Below are 25,638 nucleotides of genomic sequence, written 5' to 3'. Positions count from 1 at the left end.
TTCCATATTTAACATTTGGAACTGTTATGTAAGCAGCTGACTCATGGGATTTAATCCGAGCACTCAGTGTGCTTGCAATCTCATGGAAGACTTAAGACAAGGAAACAAACTAAATGAATATAAGACCTTAACAAATAGGCATATGAATCAATGATAAATAGAATTTATTATTAAGAATATCGATGAACCAGAGCATCTCATTCTATATGATTGCTGAATTAAAGTTTGTTCCACTTATGCTAATTACTAAAATACCTTCTCTTTCTTTGAAACAAGATATATATGTTATATATATATATATGTCATATATGCCTGAGGGGCAAGAAACACATATAAAATGTTTTGTGCTTGGTCAACATTGAAGGAAGAAACGTGATTATCATAGACTACGACATATCCATTGTTCATTGCAGTGATGTTGAGCTGACATATTGTTAGAGAATCCCTTGAATGGCTACAAGTTACATGCCTATCAGTTTGTGTTATCATAACTAGTCCTTAGCCATAGACAACCAGATGCCCTATTTCTGTCTAGATCACTGGTTTTCTAAAGATCTAAAAGCTGTCGCTAAACAGTCTCTACCTTCCCCACATTCTAATAAAATAGGTTAAACACAAAAGTACCTGTGACGTAGGATAAAATAGAGAACTCTTGGATCCTGTGTTTGGGTTTGAACCCTGACTCTGTCAAGTATAACAAGCTGCGTGATCTTTCAATAATTGTTTAAGCCCTTTGTGCCCCTGTCTCTTCATCTCTTCAAGGTGGGGAAAAAGTCACATCTAATAAGATTGTTGTAAGAATTAAATGAGATAACACAGGCTAAGTCCTTAGAGAAGAACTCAGCACATAACAAGCACTAAAAAAAACCAGCATTATTTTCATCCCAAGTTACACTTATAATTTATAGGTAAGCAAATGAGTCTAGAAATCTTTTACTTGAGATATCAAAATAAATCGTGGGTGGATATGGGTAGATACAGTAAGTTCCCAGAGTCTGTGGTCTTAATAATACGCTCACCTCTATTTTATTTCTGAGAATTAAATTCCTCACAATACTAGGAATTATGGCACTGGACATTCAAAAATTCAGTTTTATCTATATTTTGCTTACTTAGTATCAGAAGTACTTCATAAACATTTCAACCCTATCAATTTTTCAGAGTGAGAAGGCAGGGCTATCGTAGTCATCCTTGTTTCCATATGATTAGCCCCTCTTACAGATAGTAGGTATTCAAAAAGTGTTAGTTGAAGGAGTACAGTCAGGCCTCTGTATCCTTGGGTTCTGTATCCTGGGATTCAAACAATCTTGGATCAAAAATATTTGGAGGAAAAAAATTTTCAGGAAGTTCCCAAAAGCAAAATTTGAATTTGCTTAGCGCTGGCAACTATTTACATAGCATTTACATTGTATTTACAACGATTTAGGTAGCATTTACATTGCATTAGGTATTATAAGTAACCTAGGGAGGATGATTTAAAGTATACGGGGATGTAGGTGGGTGATATGCAGATGCTACGTCGTATATAAACGACGTAGGGACTTGTAGGGACTTGAGTATCTTCATATTTTGTGGCAGCTGCGGAGATCCTGGAACTAATGCACCGTGGATACCAAGGAATGATTGTAAATTCTTATTCATGGTCTATCTGCTTAGCAATGACAAGTGATGATGATCTGAAAGCATTTCTTGTTTCCTCACCCCAGTGCCCTTCAGGTGATTAGATCTACCAGTATATATGCATTAACAGCTTTAATTTTTACATTATTCTCAGCTATCTAAAAATTCTGGATTTCTCCATGAAAGTCATTTAACTTCAGATTATTCTATAAAGTAAGTACAAAAAGAAGGTCTTGTCATTAAGACAAACAGCAGAATTTAATGACATCAGAGCACTGATCTGGAGACCACATTCATTATTCCAAGTGTCCAACAGAGAGTGCTGATCCTCTGTAGGCAACAGTAACAATTTAGAGCAGTAGTAGTGTATCAGATTTATTTCAACTATTTGGTTTGCTTGAAATAGTTGAAGTAAAAAGTGAGACTAAAAAAAAAAAGTGAGACTACATTCTTAATGGAAACAAAAGTTCAGCAACTGTAGTGCTATATAATGCATGGGCATGTGCACTGTGAAAATAAAAAGAAGAGAAAAATGGAAATTGTGAGTTTTCCTTTTTATATGGGTTTACCGTATAGCATCCTACCCTATGAATATAACATTAAAGCTCTTACCAACTTATATACACTACAACTCTGTACTCTTGCTCAGTTATATCTAATATTTTAGGCTTCCGTACGAAAAGTATGTATGTGCCCTCATCAGCAAGCAAAAAAGCAAATGGAAAAAATCATACCCCAAGTACCCCAAAAGGTTAATTTCTATTCACTCTTATTTTTCATGGAATTGACAAGCATTTAGACAAATTAACTCTTCAGCTGAGGTTCAGGAGCAAGTATTCTGGGGATTTGATTCTCTCTGTGTGTGTGTGTGTGTCTCTGTGTGTGTGTGTCCTATGGGAAATTGACCATAAGCTTTGATAAATAAGAATACATGCTTAGGGACATGGTAGCCTGTCAGCTCCTCAACATATATGATTCTATCCAATATGATGACAATTTTCAACTCGAATGTTGAAACAGACATTTGTCGACATATTTGGCTGTCCAGTCTCCGAATTGCCTGCCTATATTTGGAGTAATATTATGAGCTCTTATAAGCCAAGGAGGGAGCAGAATCAACCTCCTATTATGGAAACTGAAAACGCCAGAGGCTTGCTTTGCCATCTTTCTTTGCATCTGGGCTTGGAAGTTCTGACAGTCACAAGCACCTATCCCAGGGATGGAATTGGAGCCCTTTGGATCCAAAGAAGCAGAAACTCATGAGTCTGTAACGGAGTAGTTCTCAGAGCACTAGTGCTTGCGACACTAACAATAATACTCAGAGCTCAGTGTGGAAATGTGTCTTCATTACATCAGTTCCGTGTAAGATGTGGGCTATTGTTTCCAGCTATATAACACTAAGCCTTGTTCTCCGGCCCTCCTGTTGTTTCCGTGAAATGCCTAATTCTTTTTTCAACTCACGTCAATCGAAGTCAAATTCTGTTGCTATTCAATAACACATAATGGTGATATACTGATCATTTTGAAGTTGTTCTTCTCAGCAAAAGTCGTTTATAGCTCCTTCCCTGCATTACTGTAGGATGTGGAATTTAATGGATTGCATAAATCAAAGGGGAACAGCCCAAACACTAAGGTTGGCCAGGAGAGATAAAACAAGGGAGCAGAGCCATAGACCTGTGGTGATTACCGCAGGTGGCTAAGTTTGGATGAAATAAGAAGATGCATTCCTCTACAGTTTCCTCTTAAATTGAACCTTGAGCAAGTTCATGAGCAGAGTCTGAAAGGAGAGGCTCTGAAATCAGAGAGCAACGGCAAGCAGAGATACCTCGGGATGAGACTAACACACATACAATATGTTCAGCGGAACTAAAAGTGTAAGGCAAAGAGAAATAGAAACTAACAAGCATAGCATATTAGAGGAGCTCCATTAGGGTCAGAGTTCCTCAAGGCCTGTGGCTTGTATCACTTTATCTCTAGCACATAGCACTGGGCTTCACACTCATTAAACAGTGTGTTCTCAGGAAATACTTTCTAATCTAAGGATTGTTCTGGTTGGTGTCTAAATAAAAATATAAAGTGGAAAAAAAAGAAACAAACATAAAATATTTTCTTGTTGCCTGTCCTTTGATGAGGAAATGTGAAAGTTTATATCAGTAGCCCACAAAAATGATGTATGATTTTACTGAATGTATTATAAGTGTAAAGTGCAGAGAGTCCTCATTAGTTTATATAGATTCTATTAACTAATCTCCAACACAGTGTTTGCTAAAAATCAGTACGTAAACAAATGAAGAGAGAAAGCAAAAGGTAGAGAGAAAAAGAAGGAAAGAAAGAAGAAATAAAAGGGATGAAAGAAGGAAAGGAAGGAAGGAAAGAAGGAAGGAAGGAAGGAAGGAAGGAAGGGAGGGAGGGAGGGAGGGAGGGAGGGAGGGAGGGAAGAAGAGCACATACATCTTTTGAGGCAGTCAAGTGACAGTCCCCTCAGGACTAGCCATGACTCTCATGACTCATTGGGATCAGCTCTTTGTCCCAGAACCCTTTGCTAGCTCTAGTGCGCAGGATGAATAGTCTGTTTGAAACAACTACTTATTTAGCTCAGGGCTGAATTCAGGGAAGGTAGTAGCTGAATGACACTTAGCATTGCCTTTGACAGAGAATGAAGGAATTAAGAAATAACTAAAAAACAGCAACATCAAAAACTAACAAAGCCTACTGACAGATCTCTAGCATTTGGAGTTTTGAAATTTCTATTTCACACTTAAAAGATCCAAAGTAATGTAGAGCCTTAAAGAAGTGAGTTATCTCTAAATCTGGTACTTTTTAAATGACCTTGACTTAGAAAAATTGTGTTCAGTTAGGTTTATTTCTGAAATCCCATTTTCCTCCAACATATTGGGTTGGCCCAAAAGTCCATTCAGGAACCTGGAACAACACAGTACATCAAAACATAAGCTCCTGCAGGACGAAAGTCTTCTTTGTATGTTTGTGTCTATATTCCAACTGTCTAGGATAGGGCTTGATATGGCAGGTGCCTAAAAAATTAGTTAAATGAACTAATAAATGAAGGGAACTTCTCTTTCGTCCTCAGTAAGCTGCTAATGTCTATATTTTGATTTTATGACAAGATCTAAAATCACTTGAATGAAACTGTAAATGGCTGAACAGTAGTTTAAAATAATTCCCTTACTAAGGGTATATAATTTGCCTTGGTAATGTAGTATGCTATTTTGTTTCTAATGAAAATTATAAAGTATGATAAAGATGCTAAACTTTTAGTTATAAGCCAACACTATATATGTGTATATTTATTACATGAGAGCATAAATGTAGACTAGTTCCTAGATGTTAAGAACAGGCAGGGAGTGGGACAAGAAAAGGGAAAGAGAAATTTTGATATGGTAATATTTTTCTTCACTCCGTAAAAAGACAATTAGATAAAAATATTTTCGCTAAGTTGTCATCTTAGAATACATTCACAGAATACAAAAGCATGTTTCAGCCAATTTTATTTTTATTTTTATTTATTTATTTATGTATTTTTTTTGCGGTACGCAGGCCTCTCACTGTTGTGGCCTCTCCCGTTGCGGAGCACAGGCTCTGGACGCGCAGGCTCAGCGGCCACAGCTCACGGGCCCAGCCGCTCCGCGGCACGTGGGATCCTCCCGGACCGGGGCACGAACCCGCGTCCCCTGCATCGGCAGGCGGACTCTCAACCACTGCGCCACCAGGGAAGCCCTCAGCCTATTTTATAGGTAAGCTTCTTATGACATTAAAATAAAAATTAAAGCATAACACATTTGTATTCTGTCTCTGGCATTGTGATGTGTGCTATTAACTTGTGAAAAGCTGCAGAGTGGATTGAGTTAGAGGGAGAGATCTGAGCTCCTCGTTTGACTAATGAGTCATCATCCTTTAGCATCTGGAAGGTGGAGGGGACCATTTCTCCCATATTGATACATATTTTCAAGGAGACTATAGAATGAATCAGTGTTCAGATGTTTGGGGCAAAAGGGAATCTACATTTTTGGCTTCTGTGAAAACATTTTTATAAAGCCAAAATAGTCTGCATTTAATTTTTAAAGTTACAGCTGCCTTTTCATGTCAGCACAAATCCCCAGTTCCTCTTCATCCTTGCCCCATCATACGTACACAGAGACACCCAAATACACGACAGCCACGGCAAACATATACTGTTTGAAGTAACCTTGTTAATCTTTCCAAAACCCAGTGTCTTTAATCACTGTTTCTCCTTTGAGTTTTTGAGTGGCTTTTTATTGCTGCTGATGTTAAGCCCTATTAACAATTAACAAGTAAAATGGCCTTTCAAATTTAAGTAATGTCTTTGATTTTTCAAATCATATAGAGAAAATGATGAATAAAGGGGAATCTGGTGAAATTTACTGTAAGTTTCAAAAGTCCCTTTTAGAGGTACTCTTAGTACCTGGTTGAAATTATTTGTTTTAAAATAGCTTACATAAGTAAATATTGAAATGAAAAAGTGTCAAGCAGCTATTTGACTAAAGTCATATTTTTATGACTTTCAAGTTTGTAAAAGTACATTTCAAGTCCAAATAAATAGCTTCGTTCATGTGTTTGGCAGAAAACACTCAAATTTTCTGATTTGGCTGAGAAATTACAGAAATTCCTCTTTTTGAGCCCATTGCACTCAGATAATATTGCCATTGTCTTAATTTTATTTGTATTTTTTTAAAAACCTGAAACCATTTCTTTTTCCCCTTGGCCACACTGCTTGGCATGCAGAACTTCCCAGACCAGGGATCGAACCGTGCCCCCTACAGTGGAAGCACAGAGTCCTAACCATTGGACCACCAGGGAAGTTCTACCATTGTCTTTAGAATGGTACACTCACAGCACCCCAGCATTTCACCACTGGGTTACACAACGTGACAGTGCCTCTCCTGGACACTGTTTCTTTTTTTTTTTTTTTTTTCTTTAATTCTGGGCCTTTGCCTATTCCATGCATTTCTTCAGTTTGTTTGTTGACTGTTAACTATTCCCCAGGAATAAGGTGTCATTGAAGATCTGGCCCAATTGTCTCTTTCGTGGTAAAGGTTTACCTGACCTGCCCGAAAGGATTAAAGGAGAAGGAAGAGTGGAAACTAGATTTTCTGAGCCTGGATTGATGGTTGCTGGACAACCTGGGTGAGGGTGTGCATTGCGTTATTCAGCTAGAAATATGTCCTTCCATTGTTTTCCCTCTCAGCCGCGTTTCCTGAGCATAGTATCTTTTTAAGGAAAAAGAGACACATAGCAAAGAGTAGTAGAAAAAAAGTTAAGGAATTTAAAAATAGATTTGTGTGGGTTGTCATACGATGAAATGTATTGTGTATCTGTAAATAAATTAGATGTGTTAATGTCAGAAGTCTAACCCTTGTAAGTTTAAAAAATTTTTAATGTACTTTCTATAGTATTTTATTTTTGTTATTCTTAGCTCTATGGTAAATGTCTTTAAAATAGCTTTGCCTATCTCAGTGAGCTGAGAGGAAAAAGAAAAAAATGGATAAAGAAAATGTGATGTGTGTGTGTGTATATATACATCTATATACATGTGTATATATATATATATATCTATATATCACATTTTCTTTATCCATATATGTGTGTATAAATATATATATATGTAAAGGAATATTATTCACCATACAAAAGACAGAAATCTTGCCATTTGCAAAAACATGGATGGACCTTGAGGGCACTATGCTAAATGAATTAAGTCAGAGAAAGACAAATACTGTATAATCTCACTTATATGTGGAATCTAAAAAGAAAAAATATATATAAAGAACAGACTGATGGTTGGCAGATGCTGGAGGAAATGGGTACAGTGGTCAAAAAAGGACAAACTTCCAGTTATAAGATCAATAAGTTCTGGGGATGAAAGGTACACCATGGTGACCATAATTAACAATATTGTATTGTATATTTGAAAGTTGCTAAAAGTAGATCGTAAAAGTTCTCATCGCAAGAAAAAAATTCTGTAACTATATGAGGTGATAGATGTTAATTAAACTTATTGTGCTAATCATTTATCAAATGATTATGCTTCACATCTTAAACTAATGCAAAGTTATGTGTCAGCATATTGTAATAAAAATGGAAAAATAAATTAATTAATTTGGCATTTTCCACACTCCATCTCCCACTAAAAAAAAAAAAAAGTGGTTTTTTTTTTGTCCCAGTTTACTTGAAAGACAGAGGCTGTCGCAATGACTTTTCCTGTGTTACAAACCAACGTAAAGCTTAATGGTGTAAAACAGCCATTTTGTAATGCTGATGGATTCTGTGGGTTCAGAATTCAAACAAGGCACTGCGGGGATGGCTTGTCTCTGTTCTAGGATGTCTAAGGCCTCAGCTGGGAAGACTTGAAGGCTGAGGCTGACTTCACTAGTGTCTAGAGGCTGAAATCACTGTACGCTGAAATCCTTCACTCGCAGGCATAGTACCTGGGCTGAGATAAGCAAAAGGCTGGGCTCAGCTGGGACGTAGTCTGGGGCACCTCCACATCCACCCCCCATGTGCCTCGGGCTTCTTACAGCAGGGCTCTGTGTTCTGAGAGATGGTGTCCCCAGAGACATCTGGAGACGGTATTCCAAGGGAAACAGGCGGAAAATACAGGCTTCTGGGTGTCACAGTGCTTTATTGGCTTCAGTCATGATTTCTTTCAGAGGAGTATCAAAGAATTTGAAGACAGTTTTAAAACTGCCTTGAAACAGAATGATTCTATCCCTATAAAAGGGAGGTGAAGGAGAGACTCAAGCTGAAACGAGAGCCCAAGACAGAAAGGGCAAAAATAAGTGGAAAAAAGGAGGGGGTTGCTTGTATAGTTGCTTGTTTCTGGCAAATGCGTCTCCATAGGAGGTGCTGATTGCTTAAACTTGGGTTAGTTTTGTGTTTTCTCTCCCTCTTCCAACTGATTATGAAAACTGAACTCATTTCCTTCTGTTTGTCTCCATTGCTACTGCTTCAAGATGAATTCTTCAAGAACTGGTTTCTATTAAACTTCACAACATCACTCTGGTACCAGTGCCCACAATCATCTGACTCTCCCTTTTCCTGGCGCCCAAGGCCAGATTTGTGAGCATGTGACCTGTGCAGTCATACAAGGCCCTCTGCTGAGAAGGGCCTGACATACACAGGCTGTCCTAGGGTCTTCCTGCCTTTTGCACAGGGGCCTCCACAGTTTAGACACCATTCATTTGCACTGGGGGCCTGCAAATTTTGCATCTGCCCTTGCTTGTGCCCCATGAATCTAATCAGTTTCCAAATTACAGTTGTGGAACACCTAGATCCCCCAATCTCTCCTTTTCTTTCCCTTTCCACTGTACTATCACTCCATCCCATAGCTATGATAGTTGCCTGAGTATTTCCCTGGATTCCAATCTTCTGCCTCTATTACTCACAGTTTTTTTCTAAATCATATCCCTAATCATCTTATTTCCCTGATCAAAGGTTGTATTACTTTCCCTTTGCCACCGAATCAGAATCCTTTGCATAATTTTCTAAGGTCCTCTATCGTCTGACTTCATTTGGCCTTGGAACTCCTTTCTCTATTTCTCTTCAGGAAATGCATGGTCTAGTCAACCAAAGCAGTTGTTCTTTGAACTCATCAGTCTTCTCCCACTTCCAATTCCTGCCACTGAGCTTTGCACATTATATGTGCTCAAAAGTCAAGGGAATAAATGCATGGATGAATAAGTAATCATAACCATGTTTTAGTAAGAAAATCCTGTGAAGATCTGGAGAAAGTCTTTTTTACTATGCTTAAATTTTCTCCAAAAGTTATAAAAAACAGTAAACTTTAAATCAAGGGTTTACCAAGTATGGAATAGGCAGTCTTTTTAATGGGCAATTATCACAAAAAGTAACAAGATCACAGTTACTGGATTGATCTACATTTACTGAGTGATTGGGCTTACTTTCTTTATTATATATTTCAAGCCTGGTGTCTTCTATTTTGCAGCCCCTAATATAGACTATGATAGCATACATTAAATATGCTAGTTAAATTGTTTATTGAAGAAACCATAATCACTTCTCTCTAGTACTTTCATTTATTGCTTCTATATGGTAAATTCCAAAATCTATATTGTCAATCTTGGTCATCCTGCTGGATTATAGTCTGTGGTTTTCAACTGCCTTTTTAAAAAAACCTATAAGAGTAATAAAGGAAAAGTCCTACGACAATTTAAAGAAAGTTGATGTAATCATGAGCTATTTATGGAGAAATGATGTTTGGTCTGAGGCCTAAAGACTGGGTAAGAGTTTGACAAGGACAGATGAAACAGAAGAACATGAGCTAGCAACTACAATTTGTCATGGTCTTTTATATGGCCAGAGGTCCAGTCTTTTTAGATGGTTAAGTGTGTTAAAAGGAAATAAATGTTTGGAAAAGCAAATAGAAGTCATGCATCATCGAAGAAATTGACCTCCATGACCCAATTACGTGTTGTCTATGAGAAATTCACTTTAAATGTAAAGACACAGTTTAAAAGTAAAGGGATAGACAAACCTATACCATGTTAACATTAATCAAAAGAAAGCTAGAGTAGTTATACTAATTTCAGACAAAACAGAATTCAGAGCTAGGAAAATTATCAGAGATAAAGAAGGGCATTATATAATGATAAAAGAGTCAATTCTCCAAGAAGACATAAAAATCCTTAACATGTATACACCTAAGAACAAAGCATCAAAACACATGAGGCAAAAACTGATAGAACTGCAAGGAGAAATAGACAACCCTCCTTTTATAGTTGGAGACTTCAACATAATTCTTAGTATTTGATATTTGCAAAGAATTGGTAAGAATATAGTTGAAATAAACAGTACCATCAACTAACTGGATCTACTTAACATTTATAGAATACTTGATCCAGCAGCAGTAGAAAACACATTCTTTCAATCTGATGTGGAATGTCCACCAAGATGGTACTCATTCTATAACACTTTAACACACTTTAATAGGGAGAGTAGAAATCATATAAAGTATGTTCTTAGACCACAATGAATTAAACTAGAAAATATTAACAGAAAGTAGCTGGAAAATCCTCCAATATTGGGAGATTAAAGAGCACACTTCTAAATAACACATCTGTCAATGCAAAAGTCTCAAGAGAAAATTTTAAAATATTTTGAACTAAAAGAAAATAAATATATGACAATCAAATTTTGTGGGATGTAGCAAAAGCAGCCCTTTGAGGGAAATTTATATTATTAAAGGCATATATTAGAAAAGAGGAAAGGTCTAAAACCAATAATCTAAGCTTCTACCAAGGAAACTAAAGAAAAAAGAGTGATTTAATCCTAAAGCAAAAGGTAAAAAAAAAATTAGAGCATAGATCAATGAAATTGAAGGCAGACAATCAATAAAGGAAATCAATGAAGTTAATAGGTGAAAATACCAATAAAATTGATAAACTGCTAGCCAGGCTAACCAAGACAAAAAGGGAGAAGACACAAATTACTAATATCAAAAATGAAAGAGGAGTCATCAATACTGATTCCTTGAACATTAAAAGGATAATAAAGAATGTTATGAACAGCTTTTTTTTTTTTGAAATGGAGCAATTACTTGAAAACAAACTATGAAAACTCATATACAGGAGAAATAGAGCATCTGAATAAATTTTATGAAAAGGGAAGCACCAACCCCAGATGCTTTCACTGGTGAATCCCCCAACAATTAAAAGAAGAAATAATAGGAATTTTGTACAATGTCTGTCAGAAAAGAAGACATTCCTTCCTAAGTCATTCAGTGAGGCTGATATTACCCTAATATGAAGATATTACAAAAGAAAACAACATATCTAGTGATCATACATGTAAAGAACCTCAACAAAATATTAGCATATAAAATGTGTCATACAGAGTACATAAAAATCAATTGTCAATACCTATGCCCTCAAATATATTTAATATTCCACAACTGTTTACAAGGCTCCTGAGCAAACGAAATTTAAACACTCTGGTTTTACTTACTAACCTCCAGTAGACATCTTGATGAGCAGCTGAAATGCTCTAAATCTAAAATCCCAAACAAGATATAGAAAAAGCTAAAGAAAAGAGTATACACAAATTGGACAAATTCTCTCTATTAACTGAGAATTGGTAATACTAATTATAAAATACGTATTTCCAGGTGCACATACTAAACTTATTTGTCTCAAAGTAGCAGATTGAAGTAAATAATCCCATCTGCTTCTTTGTGTTCCATCCATTTAATTGTTACCGCTATTCCCAAAGCAGAGCAGGTATTATCACGAGGCAGTTCCTATGTAAAAATGGTTAACAGTTTAACAATTGTTAAAATGAACTGTTGTCAGAAATGCAATAAAATATTGGGCAACAAGGACCTGCTTTTCAGATCACTGACTCTTTCGGTTGCCCTCAGCTGCACTCAAACTCCTTGGTGCAGCCGAATTCATAGCTCACATCTTTTCTTCTTTAATTGCTTAAAGTTGCATCTGAGACTACAATGCAAGGAGGTGTCATGCTGACCTTGTCAGCCCCACACAACTTAATGGAGCAAATTATCAGTTTCTTCCCTTGCTATCTAGTCTGTTTACTCATGGATATGTCAGGGAGGTAATGTCTGCTTTTAGGACGCTTGGATTTTAGATGATATATTTGCTTTCATTAGTGAAGCCAGTTGACTGGGAGGACCTCACAGGCACCTTGACCTGATCATAGTAAGGCAGCTTTGAAACGAAGAATACATTTTTGAAAAATGTAAGCTCAATAGTCCCATGGTTTTTATTAGATATTTTTGATTACCTTGTGTCATTTTATAAGTATGCCTAAATGTGCTTTCATTTGTCAATGAACCACTAAAATGTGCATGTTCTTTTCTTTAATAAATGATAAAAGACACTGGAACTCACTCAAATAGTTCATGGAAAAAATATCTTGATGGAAAGAATGAAAATCATGTCTACTTCTGACTAAATTTATTTGAATTTAATGAAAAATAATTAGTAGAAAGAATAGAAATCATAATAACTCTTTCAGATCAAATGTATTTGAATTTACACATGAGAAACAAGTTAAGCCAACCCTTTACAAGCATTAACATTTGAGGTTTAATGATATTAGTATCTTTGGTTGTAATTGAATACATTTTTCTTTCTCTCTAAATTCTGGGCTAAAGTTTGTGAATGTACTAAGTGTCTTGGGAGGCCATCTGTCTATTTGGGTGAAGAATGGCTGGAACTCTCTATAGAGATTATGTCTTCACTGCATTCTGTGTAATCAGAGTTAAATTTTTCTTTCAGAGTCAAAAAAGCTCCCAAGTTTTTAATAGATATCTTAGAACTGTCCACCAGCCACTGGGAATGATAACCTTCCTGACATTCTTTAAGGGATCTCCACTGTCTTAAATGCCTTTCGATTTTTTTTCTGCACAGGGACATTATCTGCTGATCCTATACTTACATTTAATTCTTTAAAATTTTATTTTATTCTGTTTAGCCCAAGTTAATAGTCATTAATAATCATTTCAGAGAAATTCATATAGATTTATTTTACTTTATCACATTATCTTTCTAGTAACTTAGTTAATATTGACTCAAACTCTCATTAACATTTAATGAAATGCCTAGGATGTAGTTTCAGAAAAGAAAAGGCATAAAATATTTTAGACTAATTGCACTGTTTTCCTCTCAGAAAGTAGCTGGGCAGATATTTTAGTAAACATAACCTGGCTATTATTAACTTCTTCAGCACAGGTTCTGAATTTTGTTCATTATATTCCTAGAAGCTAGTACAGTGAATGTCATACTTAGGGCTCATTAAGTGTATTTTAATTAATTGAGCCCTCCTATCAAAGAATCACCAAGATGACAGCAATAAAAGATGGCAACATATATCCTACTTGGAGAGAAAACAACACACATAGAGGTGAGCATTAGTCTGATTTTCCTTTGTGACAAAAGAAAAAAAAAAGGCTCAGAGATAGCACACTTTTAGATTTGGATAGTGTATCCAAGTGAATATAGACAGTAGGCAATTTTATTTACAAAACAATTAACAGGATAATCAAAACTAGACTAGTATGTGGTACGAAAGACACCATAAACAACGTTTGCGTCTGTGAGTAAACAGCTGTTCAGCTGTAACAATGATAGAAGATTTGCATATGGTCCTTCATTCTTGCGAGGTAATTTGCAGCTCGATTATGAATCAATGAAAACAATATATCCAGTCATTTGACAGAGGCAGTAATATGCTAAAGTAATAGAATAAGAGACCTAACCAAAAGACTAAGGTTATGTGTACGGCTGTATCAAATTTCATATAAATTGAATCCGGGGCATATAGTCATTTCACAGATACATGAATACATTCAAGCCATCAGGATTTACAAAAATAAAATGCTAATTCAGTCATTTCAGTCACACATCTGCATTTTTTCTTAGTGAATTGTATGTCTCTATATATGCCACTATCAAGATTTATTAACATTGAAAATTTGTACTTTTGCTGCATATTTTTGTGCTTTTTTTTTTTTTTTTTTGCGGTATGCGGGCCTCTCACTGTTGTGGCCTCTCCCGTTGCGGAGCACAGGCTCCGGACGCGCAGGCTCAGCGGCCATGGCTCACGGGCCCAGCCGCTTTGCGGCATGTGGGATCCTCCCGGACCGGGGCACGAACCCGCGTCCCCTGCATCGGCAGGCGGATTCTCAACCACTGCGCCACCAGGGAAGCCCTGCTGCATATTTTTATGAAATAAAAACATTATATAGAGGGAGTCGATGTCACTTTTGTCTTCTTAGTCCCAGTTCCTTTCCGTCAAACAAAAGTAACCCCATATAATGAATGTAATACCCTTTAACACATTCATATTGATACATACAGACATAGGCAGTTCATTTTATCCATCCTCTGTGGAAATACAGCTTGTTCTCACTTTTTTATTTCAAGAATTGTTGCAATGAATAGTTCCATAAATGTCCTCTCTTATGCATGGGCAGCCATTCTCAAGTATACTAAACATTGACAAGTTGTTCCAAAGTGGTTATAACCTGATTACCTCCCATTTGCAATGTAAATATTAGATTTCCTTTTTCTCCATAACCTCACAAAAATGTTGAGTTACCAAAGTTTTAAGAACAGTTTTTTTTTTCTTTGCATGTGAATCTGATTATTAAGCAGCATTTCACTATTTTTTAGATTTTTTTCTTCAATTACTACTGATGTAAATATCTTTTCATATACAATTAGCCATTGGGTTTCCTTTTTCTCTGAATTGCCTTTTCAAATTCTTTGATTATTTTTATATTACCTATTTTTTTTTCTTGGTTCTTAATCAATGCTTTTCTATACTACTTGTTGTAGATATCTTTTCCCAGAATATAACTTGTCTTTTTGCTTGATTTAGGCCTTTTTATTTTTGGCGAAAGAAGTGCATACATTTTGATATAGTCAAAATTACCTGGTTTTTTTTTCTTTCTTTTTGTGACTTGTATTTTTGGGTTCTTGCTTAAGGAATCTTTCTCTACTCCAATATTGTAAATACATCCTTTCTTTTATTCCAACAGGTTCACATTTGGGTCTTTGATTCAGTATTTTTTTTGGTGTGAAGTAAGGGTCTACTTATATTTTTAGAGGAAAACCAGTCATCTTAGCAACATAGATTTGATGGCTCAATCTCTGTAATGATTAAAATGTTCTGTTTTTCATATCTCAAGTCCATCACATACTGGCAGCTGTCTCTGGGATCTCTAGCCCTTTCCATTTTTAATTAAAATTGCATTGATAAAATATGGTATTAATTATTATAGCTATATACCAATGCATTTGTGGGGTGAGTCTCTATGCTTGTAATTCTTTTTTCCAGTAGACCTTTATGCCTTTAGGCTTTGTTATTCTTTAGAATTAGTTTCCCTGCTTTAGCATTAGTTTCCCCAACATTAAAATACCCTAGGGCTTCTCTGATGGTGCAGTGGTTGAGAATCCGCCTGCCAAGGCAGGGGACACGGGTTCGAGCCCTGGTCTGGGAAGATCCCACATGCCGCGGAGCAACTGGGCCCGTGAGCCACAACTACTGAGCCTGCGCGTCCGGAGCCTGTGCTCCGCAACAAGAGAGGAGGCGACAGTGAGAGGCCCGCGCACCGCGATGAAGAGTGGCCCCCGCACGCCGCAACCGGAGAAAGCCCTCGCACAGAAACGAAGACCCAACACAGCAAAAATAAATAAATTAATTAATAAACTCCTACAAAAAAAAAAAAAAAATACCCTATATCAAAGTTGATTTGAGGGTTTCATTAAATATATCGATTATTTTGGTGAGAAGCAACATTTTGAAAATATTACTGCATTTCCCATCCATGAATTCATCTAGGTGCTGGGAATGGAGCTCAGTGGTGAAGAAAGACAGTTTCTGTCCTGATGAAATTTGTAAGAAAGGAGGGAGGAGACCATCAACAAACAAAGGAACAGGTAACAATAGAGAACATTAGATGGCAAATCATGCTATGGAGAAACAAAACGGAATAAAGAAGATAGAGTGTGCCAGGGCGGGGAAGAGAGCAGTGTGTCATATAAGAAAGTAATAAAAATGGGCCATTTGAACAGAGACCCAAGTAGTCAGGAGTGTTTGGGGGAGAGGGGGTTTCAAAGAGAGGGAACCCTGTAAATTCGAGAGGTGAGCTCAAGGCAGAGCAAAAAGACTAGAGCAGGGTGAGTGAGGATAGCACAGGAGATGAGGTTCAAAGGACAGTGTGGATCAGATCTGAGACCTTGTAGAACTCTACTGTGAGCTCTGCTTTATTCTAAAAGAGAAGGAAGACATTGGCAAGTTTTGGACGAATCTAGCTCATGTTGTAAATGGATCCCCTGCCTGCTGGAGATGAGAATATTGCAGAAGGAAAGAAATCAGCTGTGAAACTAGTGAAACCATCCATACAAAAAAAAAAGATGGCCTCATTTTACGTCCTTCAATAATGATGGTTTTTTTTCTTTAGTTCCAAAATATTCTTCCACAACTTATGTTAGGTATTGTGCTTATAACTGAGGAGATATTGGCTTACTATATATTTTCTCTTTTGTTATCGCTGTTATATGGAAATGCCATTAAAATTTTAAAAATGGTAACCTTGTAACCTGCAAGGCTACCTCACTCTTTTATTGGTTCTCTTAGTTTACAGAACTTTTCTTGGCTTTTTCAGGTAGACCATCACAGTAACTGGAGATAATGATAATGATGACTGAGTGTCTTAAGTGCTTCCTTTCTTTTACCTTTTATTCCGTAATAGCAGTGGTAACTTTTTGTTTTTGCTTTTTTGTGGTTGTTGTATTTTGGCTTTGCCTTACCTAAATCCTCTCTTGATCTTGACTGAAATATTTTAAGTTTCACTGATAATTATGCAGTTTGTTGTAAACGTTTTAAAATGTCCTTTACGAGATTGAGGAGATTCTCTAGTCCTAATTTAATGAGTTAGTATCATAGGCAAAGGTGGGATTTCTTCAAATACTATTTGTACACCTTTTGATATGTTCATATGTTTTTCTCTTAGTTCAGGCTGCTGTAACAAATATATCATAGTCTAAGGTCAAGGTTCAGGCAGATCCAGTGTCTGTTCTTTGTATCCTCTCATGTTGAAGAACAGAGCTGAGAAAGGAAGCTCTGGGGTCTCTTTTTATAAAGACATTAATTCCATTCTTGAGGGCTCCACCTTCATGACCTAATTGTCTTCCAAAGGCCCCACTTCCGAATACCATTACATTGGATGTTAGGTTTCAAAATATGAATTTTAGGGGGACACAAACATTTAGTCCATAGCACTCTTTTAATTTGTTTTTATAGTGAATTATATCAATTTCTTTGTCTGATAACAAGCCACCCTTATATTCCTAGGATAAATCTACTTGATTATGATGCATATTTTTAATACACTGTTGCATTTTATTTTCTAGAATTTTGTTAATATATTTGTATTTATGTTTGTAAGTTAGATTTGGTTATAGTTTTCTTGTATTGTCTTTATTAAATTTTCATGTCAAGTTAATTTCATAATGCTCCATAAAATAAGCATATATGCTTCATGCTTCATAAAATGAATTAGGTTGGTTCTTTACATTTTTAATACTTGAAAGCAGTTTCTAAAGAGTAGAAAATGTTTGTTCCTTCAAAGCTTGGCATTATTTACTTCTGAAATAGTCTGGACCAAAGGAAAAGTTGATGATTTTTACTGTACTAGAATGAAGAATTTCTACTCTTCAAAAGCCACAAATGAAGAGAATGAAATAAAAAGCCAAAGATTGAGAGAAGATAGTTGAATCATATATAACTGATGACAACCAACATCCAGAAAATACATGAAATATCACTTCAAAATTGATACGAAAAAACAATGTAATACAAGCGTATGCACTTTACCAAAGAAGAGACTCAAACAGCCATTAAACATATGGACAGTTGTTCAACCAACCTTATTAACGGTCAGGAAAATGCAAATTAACATTGCAATGACATAACCAATCAGGTTGAAAGCATTTAAACGTCTGGTAATACCAAACTTTGGGGAGAAACAGAACTTTTCAAACATTGTTTTTTTGAGTGTAAATTGCCACAACTACTTTGGCAAACAACCTTATGCATCCCGGTCCTAGGTGTTAAATTGTGGATATCTGCACCAGGAATAATGTATAAGAATGTTCATTTATAAGAAGTAGCATTGTTCTTAGTATCTCCTAGACTGGAAACAAACCCAACAACTATCAACAGAAGAACTCAAAAATAAATTTGAGCATATTCCTATAATAAAATTCTATTCAGCAATAAAATAAATGAACTATAGCTACTCACAACAAAATGGCTGAATCTTAAATATGCCATGTTGGGAGAAAGAAGCCAAACACAAAAGAATACATAGATTATAACTCCATTTAAATAAAGTTGAAAATGGTTTTAACTAAACTATTTTCTTTTGTCATTTATTATTACTGTGTAACAAACTACCCCAAAACTTTTTGGCGTAATAAAAAATGCTATTATGCTTCTTGATCCTGCGGGATTAGTAATATGACTTCTCTCTGTTCCCAAAGTACATCTGGGGTCTTAGTTGGGAAGACTTCAAGACTTGGATGTCTCAAGTATCTGGAGGCTGGGCTCATCTGGAAGGTTCTTTCCCATGTTACCATCTGGGGGTGAGATGACTGGGAGAGTGGGGTTAGCTAGGACTGTTGATCAGAGCACCTCCATGTGATTTCTCTGTGTTGATTGGTCTTCTGAGACTGAGTTTCTGAGAGGGAGTGTCTGGAGGGTGAGCAATTGAGGAGACTCAGGTGAAGCATGTATGGTCTTGAAAGCCATGCATTATCACTTCTGCCACACTTCATTGGTCAAAGTAGTCATAATCCTGCCCAGGTTTAAGAAGAAGGAATATAGAGAACTCTCAATATGGGAATGTTGAAGAATTTGGAGCAATATTTTAAAATGGCAACAACTGTTTAATTGCTTGTGTATATTGGGTAGTTCTGTACACCAAGGCTTTTTTCTTTATTTTATTGTCTTTCTTGCATTCTGCTGGATTAGTAGAATCTCTTTGTTCCATTTGCTTTCCCCATTCCTTGGTTGGTTTTGAGTCTGAAGTTACAGCTTCTCTTGCTATTAAGTATTAATAAAATAAAATAAACTATATAAAGTTTTTAGTGTTTAAATCCTCCCCTCCAGAAGGTAAGTAACTTAGCATGTTTTAACTTCCCCTTTATGCTTTTATTTCTCAAATTCCATATTACTGTCACACAGAAATTTAGTCCCAAGTTTTATAAAAATAAAAATAGTAATAGTAGCATCTATAGTCCATAGTTCACTAGACTTAAACAGAGGTATGTCTTACATATTTATTTTTTCTTTTTTTTTTTTTTTGCGGTATGCGGGCCTCTCACTGTTGTGGCCTCTCCCGTTGCGGAGCACAGGCTCCGGACGCGCAGGCTCAGCGGCCATGGCTCACGGGCTTAGTTGCTCCGCGGCATGTGGGATCTTCCCGGACCAGGGCACGAACCCGTGTCTCCTGCATCAGCAGGCGGATTCTCAACCACTGCGCCACCAGGGAAGCCCTATTTTTTCTAAACCATATCTTCTTGATATTGAGCTCCATGAGCTCTTTGTATATTTTGGAGATTAATCCTTTGTCTGTTGTTTCATTTGCAAATATTTTCTCCCATTCTGAGGGCTGTCTTCATCTTGTTTATGGTTTCCTTTGCTGTGCAAAAGTTTTTAAGTTTAATTAGATCCCATTTGTTTATTTTTGTTTTTATTTCCATTACTCTAGGAGGTGGGACAAAAAAGATCTTGTGTGGTTTATGTCAAAGAGTGTTTTTCCTGTGTTTTCTTCTAAGAGTTTTATAGTGTCTGGTCTTACATTTAGGTCTTTAATCCATTTGGAGTTTATTTTTGTGTATAGTGTTAGGTAGTATTTTAAATTTCATTCTTTTACATGTAGTTGTCCAGTTTCCCCAGTATCACTTATTGAAGAGGCTGTCTTTTCTCCATTGTATGTTCTTGCCTCCTTTGTCCATAAATTAGGTGACCATATGTGTGTGGGCTTATCTCTGGGCTTTCCATCCTGTACCATTGATCTGTATTTCTGTTTTTGTGCCAGTACCATACTGTCTCGATTACTGTAGATTTGTAGTATAGTTTGAAGTCAGGAAGCCTGAATCCTCCAGCTCCGTTTTTCTTTCTCAAAACAAACACTCCAATTAAAAAATGGGCAGAAGACCTAAATAGACATGTCACCAAAGAAGACATATAGATGGCCAAGAGGCACATGAAAAGTTGCCCAACATCACTAATTATTAGAGAAATGCAAATCAAAACTACAGTGAGGTATCACCTCACACTGGTCAGAATGGCCATTATCAAAAAATCTAGAAACAATCAGTGCTGGAAAGTGTGTGGTGAAAAGGGAACCCTCCTGCACTGTTTGTGGGAATGTAAATTGTTACAACAACTATGGAGAACAGTATGGAGGTTCCTTAAAAAACTAAAAATAGAACTACCTTACGACCCAGCAATCCCACTACTGGGCATATACCCAGAGAAAACTATAATTCAAAAACAGTCATGTACCACAATGTTCACTGCAGCTCTATTTACAATAGCCAGGACATAGAAGCAACCTAAGTGTCCGTCGACAGATGAATGGTTAAAGAAGATGTGGCACATATATACAACGGAATATTACTCAGCCATAAAAAGAAATGAAATTGAGTTATTTGTAGTGAGGTGGATGGACCTAGAGTCTGTCATACAGAGTGAATTAATCCGGAAAGAGAAAAACAAATACACTACACTAACTCATATATATGGAATCTAAAAAAAAAAAAATCGTACGGAAGAACATAGATGCAGGGCAGGAATAAAGACGTAGACATAGAGAATGGACTTGAGGACATGGGGGCTGGGGAGGAGGAAGCTGGAATGAAGTGAGAGAGTGGCATTGACATATATACACTACCAAATGTAAAATAGTTAGCTAGTGGGAAGCAGCAGCATAGCACAGGGAGATCAGCTCGTTGCTTTGTGACCACCTAGAGGGGTGGGATAGGGAGGGTGGGAGGGAGGCTCAAGAGGTAGTGGATATGGGGATATATATATGCATATGGCTGATTCACTTTGTTGTATAACAGAAACTAACAGTATTGTGAAGCACTTGTACTCTAATAAAGATCTATTAAAAAAATAAATAAACCGTATCTTCTACTCAGTTCATTTTCCTTTATTCTTAATGAATGATGAGCATATTCTTTGAAGATGCTTTCAGTGATGGTAGGGGCCATACTGATCTGAACTTCCCTTTGGGCTTTTTTCTTTTTCCTTTACATTGATTCAAGTTTTAAAATTTTTACTTAAATGTATTTATAAAGAAAGCATTGTATCATATCACTCTTTCTTGCCATAGATAATGACTTTAAAACTAATACAGGGACTTCTCTGGTGGTTCAGTGGTTAAGAATCTGCCTGCCAATTCAGGGGACATGGGTTTGAGCCCTGGTCTGGGAAGATCCCACATGCAGTGGAGCAATTAAGCCCATGAGCCACAACTACTGAGCCTGCACTCTAGAGCCCGCGAGCCACAACTACTGAAGCCCGCTCACCTAGAGCCCGTGCTCCACAACAAGAGAGGCCACTGAAATGAGAAGCCCACGCACTTCAATGAAGAGTAGCCCCCGCTTGCTGCAACTAGAGAAAAGCTGCACGCAGCAACAAGACCCAATGCAGCAAAAAAAAAAAAAAAAAACTAATACAGTGAAAGTAAAGTTTTTATTAAATTTTAGCTTGATTCTATTAACTGATGAAACACTGAGATCTTTCTGTTTAAAAGGGATATTAGCAAGTGTTTAAGCCCAAAACAACATTAAAAACAAGGCACAGAAGTATATAACACTATTTAGATAAGAAAAATAATATGTATTTGAATAATAGATAATGGAAAAATTATAAACAAAACTAGTAATAATGTTTGCCTCTAGTGAGGGAAGATGGACAGGGGTACAGGGTAGATTAAGACTTTTTATTGAAGTTTTGATTTATGAACAATATACAAATATGTCATGTCTCTTAAGAGTTATAGTAAGTTAAAAATAGAAGAAAGAAACTAGCATCAAACGAAAATTGTCTGTTGACCTAATGAGTAAGGAATGGAAAAGAACTGAACACTTAGTAACTTTCTTGCCATGTGATGCAATGCTTTTTAGTGCTCTTCGTGTACCACCTAAAATTATCTTGTAGTTAATGATGGGCATCCCACATTTCAGAAAACACTGTAGTGAGCAAAATCTATTCAGAATTATCATTGTGCTCAAATAATTAATGCCTCTCTGTAAGTGGCTCACTTACTCACAGGTATATTCTCCATTGTCTGGATTTGCCTCATTGATTGCAGTTATTCTGAAGACAGAGATGCATTCAAAACATTTAGAACCCCCTGGCAAGACAAATTCAAGAGAAGTACTATGAATCTCCCCTAAACTTTTTTGATATAACTTTGTTCTTTTTCTCTTAGAACTTAGGAGGTATATAATAAATACTGAGCATCTTCTCAAGGCTTTTTGGGTTGAATTCATGTCTAAAGATGAACTGGCTACAATCTAAGGACTGCTAATAAAATATCCTAATCATCTTCTTGAGATAAAATATTCTCTTTTCTTTTATATTAAATGGATCCAGCCATTTAATAAAAAAATTGATTAAAAGCATTGGCAGAATATTCCAGCTTGCATTCTTTTAAAAATAAATCTACTTAACTCATTCTTACATTGACTGTAATTACTCATATCTACTTTAGCAGCTCTTATTTAAAATATCCAATTTGCCTTCTCTTTCAGATTGACCTTCAGAGAGATTTTGCTACTGATGAACACATTGTATGGTGAGATGTGGTCTGAAATCAGTCTCTTGACATTTGCTTGAAATAGACAAGTAAATGCTAAAAGCTATAAAAAAAATCATTGGGTGAGATTCATAAATCCAAAGGAAGCCACTTTGTACAAAATATGCCATAGAGCTAGCTAGGTCTGTTGGCATCTAGATCATGTCTCAATTTTATGTCTGTTCTTGCATTTATTGTAAACTGTCCACAAATACAGAAAACATTAAAATCTTAGAGATGATCTATTCTTGCCCTTTCGTGTATAGAGACTCACAATGTTGAAGTCATTTACGCAAAATTACACTGAGTCAGTGGCCGAAATGAGAAAATTTCTCTATTTCCCATTACCTTAAACTATTGGGACAACAGCCGTGCCCTAGCAGAAAATGCACATCCTTTTGGCATTCTTTCAAATTCAGTGCTGTCAAAGCAGTCCTTTCCAACAGTTTTCCCATCGTGGCACACAAAGAAAATGGTAATATTTGTAGAATACGCTGAAGTCTAGATAAGAGGCTATTTTTAGAGGCAACTAGCCTGGGGGACTCAAAGGAGTCCCCCAGGACTCCTCCCCAGGACTGACCCACACACTTGTAGCCAATTTACCAGAGCACACAGCTGCTTTCCACAGCTGTGCTCCCCCATTCAGCCTCCCGAGGATGAGTACCTTGAGATCAGTGCCCAAGGGGTTCGGTCTTACCAAGCAAAGGCTTGCCTGCCCAACGCACATAGGAGCCAACACTATTGCACCAGCTTTTGAGAAAAGGGCTTTACTGAGAAATCCACTGGCAAGGAGAAGCCCTAAAGCAAGAGGGAGACAAAAATTCTGATACCAGAGGACTTACAGTATCTATACCTACAACTAACATTAAACACAGCCTAACTCCTAGCCAGTTTACAGTAAATTCTCATACTAGATACCTACTTATCTCAGTTCCTGTTATCCAGTACAAGTCAGTTCTCAACAGAAAATTTACAATGTGTGACAAAAGGCAAGAAAAAACATAGTCTAAAGAGACAAAGCAATCATGAGAACCAGACTCAAATACAATAGCTATTGGAATGATCAGACAGAATTAAATTAATAATAACTGTGATTAAAATGTTAAGGGCATTAGTGAGAAAAGAAAACAACGTGTTAGGACAGATGGCTAATGTATGCAGAGAGATGAAAATTATTTGAAAGAATCAGAATGAAATGTTAGAAAAAAATTTAAAAGTAGCGAAAAAGAAGAATGCTTTCAATGGGCAAATAAATAAGCATGACATTGTTGAGGAAAGAATCAGTGAACTTGAAGAATCTTTCCAAATAACAAGCAAAGAGAAAAAAGAATTAAAAAAACTCCCCCCCAGATCCAAGCATCCACCAACGGATGAATGGATAAAGAAAATTTGGTATATATACACACAATGGAATGTTATTCAGCCTTAAAAAAGAATGAAATTCTGCAAAATGCAACAATATGGATGAACTTTGAGGATATTATTGTAAGTGAAATATGCTAGTAAAAAAAAGACAAATACTACTTAATTCCATTTATATGAGGTATTTAAAACAGTCAAGTTCATGGAATCAAAGAGCAGAATTGTGGTTGCCAGGGGCTGGAAGTAGGGGAAATGTGGAAGTTATTAATCAATGGGCATAAAGTTTTAGTTAAGCCAGATGAATATATTCTAGAGGTCTTCTTTACAATGTTATACCTGTAGTCAACAATACTGTACTGTACACTTAAAAATTTACTAAGAGGGCAGATTTTGTGTTACGGGTTCTTACCACAATAAAAACAAACAAACGAAAAAGGGTTAAGAATCACTTTTTAAAAAATAGAATTTTATAGCACAAAGAGTTAATCTTAATGCATTTCACATAAACAAAAGACATTTAGGAGGTCAGAAATCTCCGGATGGAATACAGACATTGACAAAAGAAATAACTATATTACAGATACATATGAAAGAACCTCAGTGAAGACTGTGAGAAGAAGAGATGCTTACCTAAGTAATCTTGGAAATGAATGGTGATTCCAAAACTAAAAGCAAGAGGAAAGGAACATAAACTCTGTGCTCTAATTGGTACAGTTGTTTCCCAAGGTAACCATTCTCGAACCACTATACATATAGAGTGGAATGGAACAGTTAAGTGAATGGATGAAGGATGGTGAGAACTACATTTCTCACTGTTGAAATGGAAGGTTATAGACAAGCAAGGTGGAAGGCTAGAATAATCCATGTGATATTGGGCTATAAATGGAGACATCAATATGAGTTACTGTTTAGCTTAATATAGATACAGAAGGATATATATGTAGAAATATTTATAAATATGTGCATATACATGGGTTAGTATATCCACATACATTCCTTGTTCTTTCAGCTAAGAAGGTTTAGAAGTAATGCCACTCCTAATTGCAGTTGCAGAGCTCATTTATTTTTCTTTTTTTTTTCTCTTATTTTCTCTTTTTTTTTTTTTGAGAGAGAGATTATGAGGAGAGAGAGATTATGAGGAGAGAGAGATATTATGAGGAGAGAGAGATTCTGAGGAGACAGAGATTATGAGAGAGAGAGAATTATGAGGAGAGAGAGAGATTATGAGGAGAGAGAGTAATCTCTCGCTCTCTCCTCATAAT

The 25,638-nt window shown here is 36.4% G+C and overlaps 1 long non-coding RNA gene across 1 annotated transcript in view; it reads left to right on the top strand.

The window, feature by feature from the left end:
• LOC136792821 (uncharacterized) overlaps positions 1 to 23,247 on the top strand; it is a 142,858-nt gene extending 119,611 nt beyond the window's left edge. The window contains exons 3-4 of the long non-coding RNA XR_010837287.1: positions 5,176 to 5,372; positions 22,971 to 23,247. This is a non-coding gene — a long non-coding RNA (uncharacterized lncRNA). The remainder of the gene's footprint in view (positions 1 to 5,175; positions 5,373 to 22,970) is intronic.
• Positions 23,248 to 25,638: the final 2,391 nt, after the last annotated feature.

This window comes from Kogia breviceps, chromosome 16 (genome assembly GCF_026419965.1).
Source record: "Kogia breviceps isolate mKogBre1 chromosome 16, mKogBre1 haplotype 1, whole genome shotgun sequence".
In the NCBI taxonomy this organism is placed as follows: domain Eukaryota; kingdom Metazoa; phylum Chordata; class Mammalia; order Artiodactyla; family Physeteridae; genus Kogia; species Kogia breviceps.
Note: the sequence above shows the minus strand (reverse complement) of the source record. Positions and strands in the feature narration are given on the sequence as shown.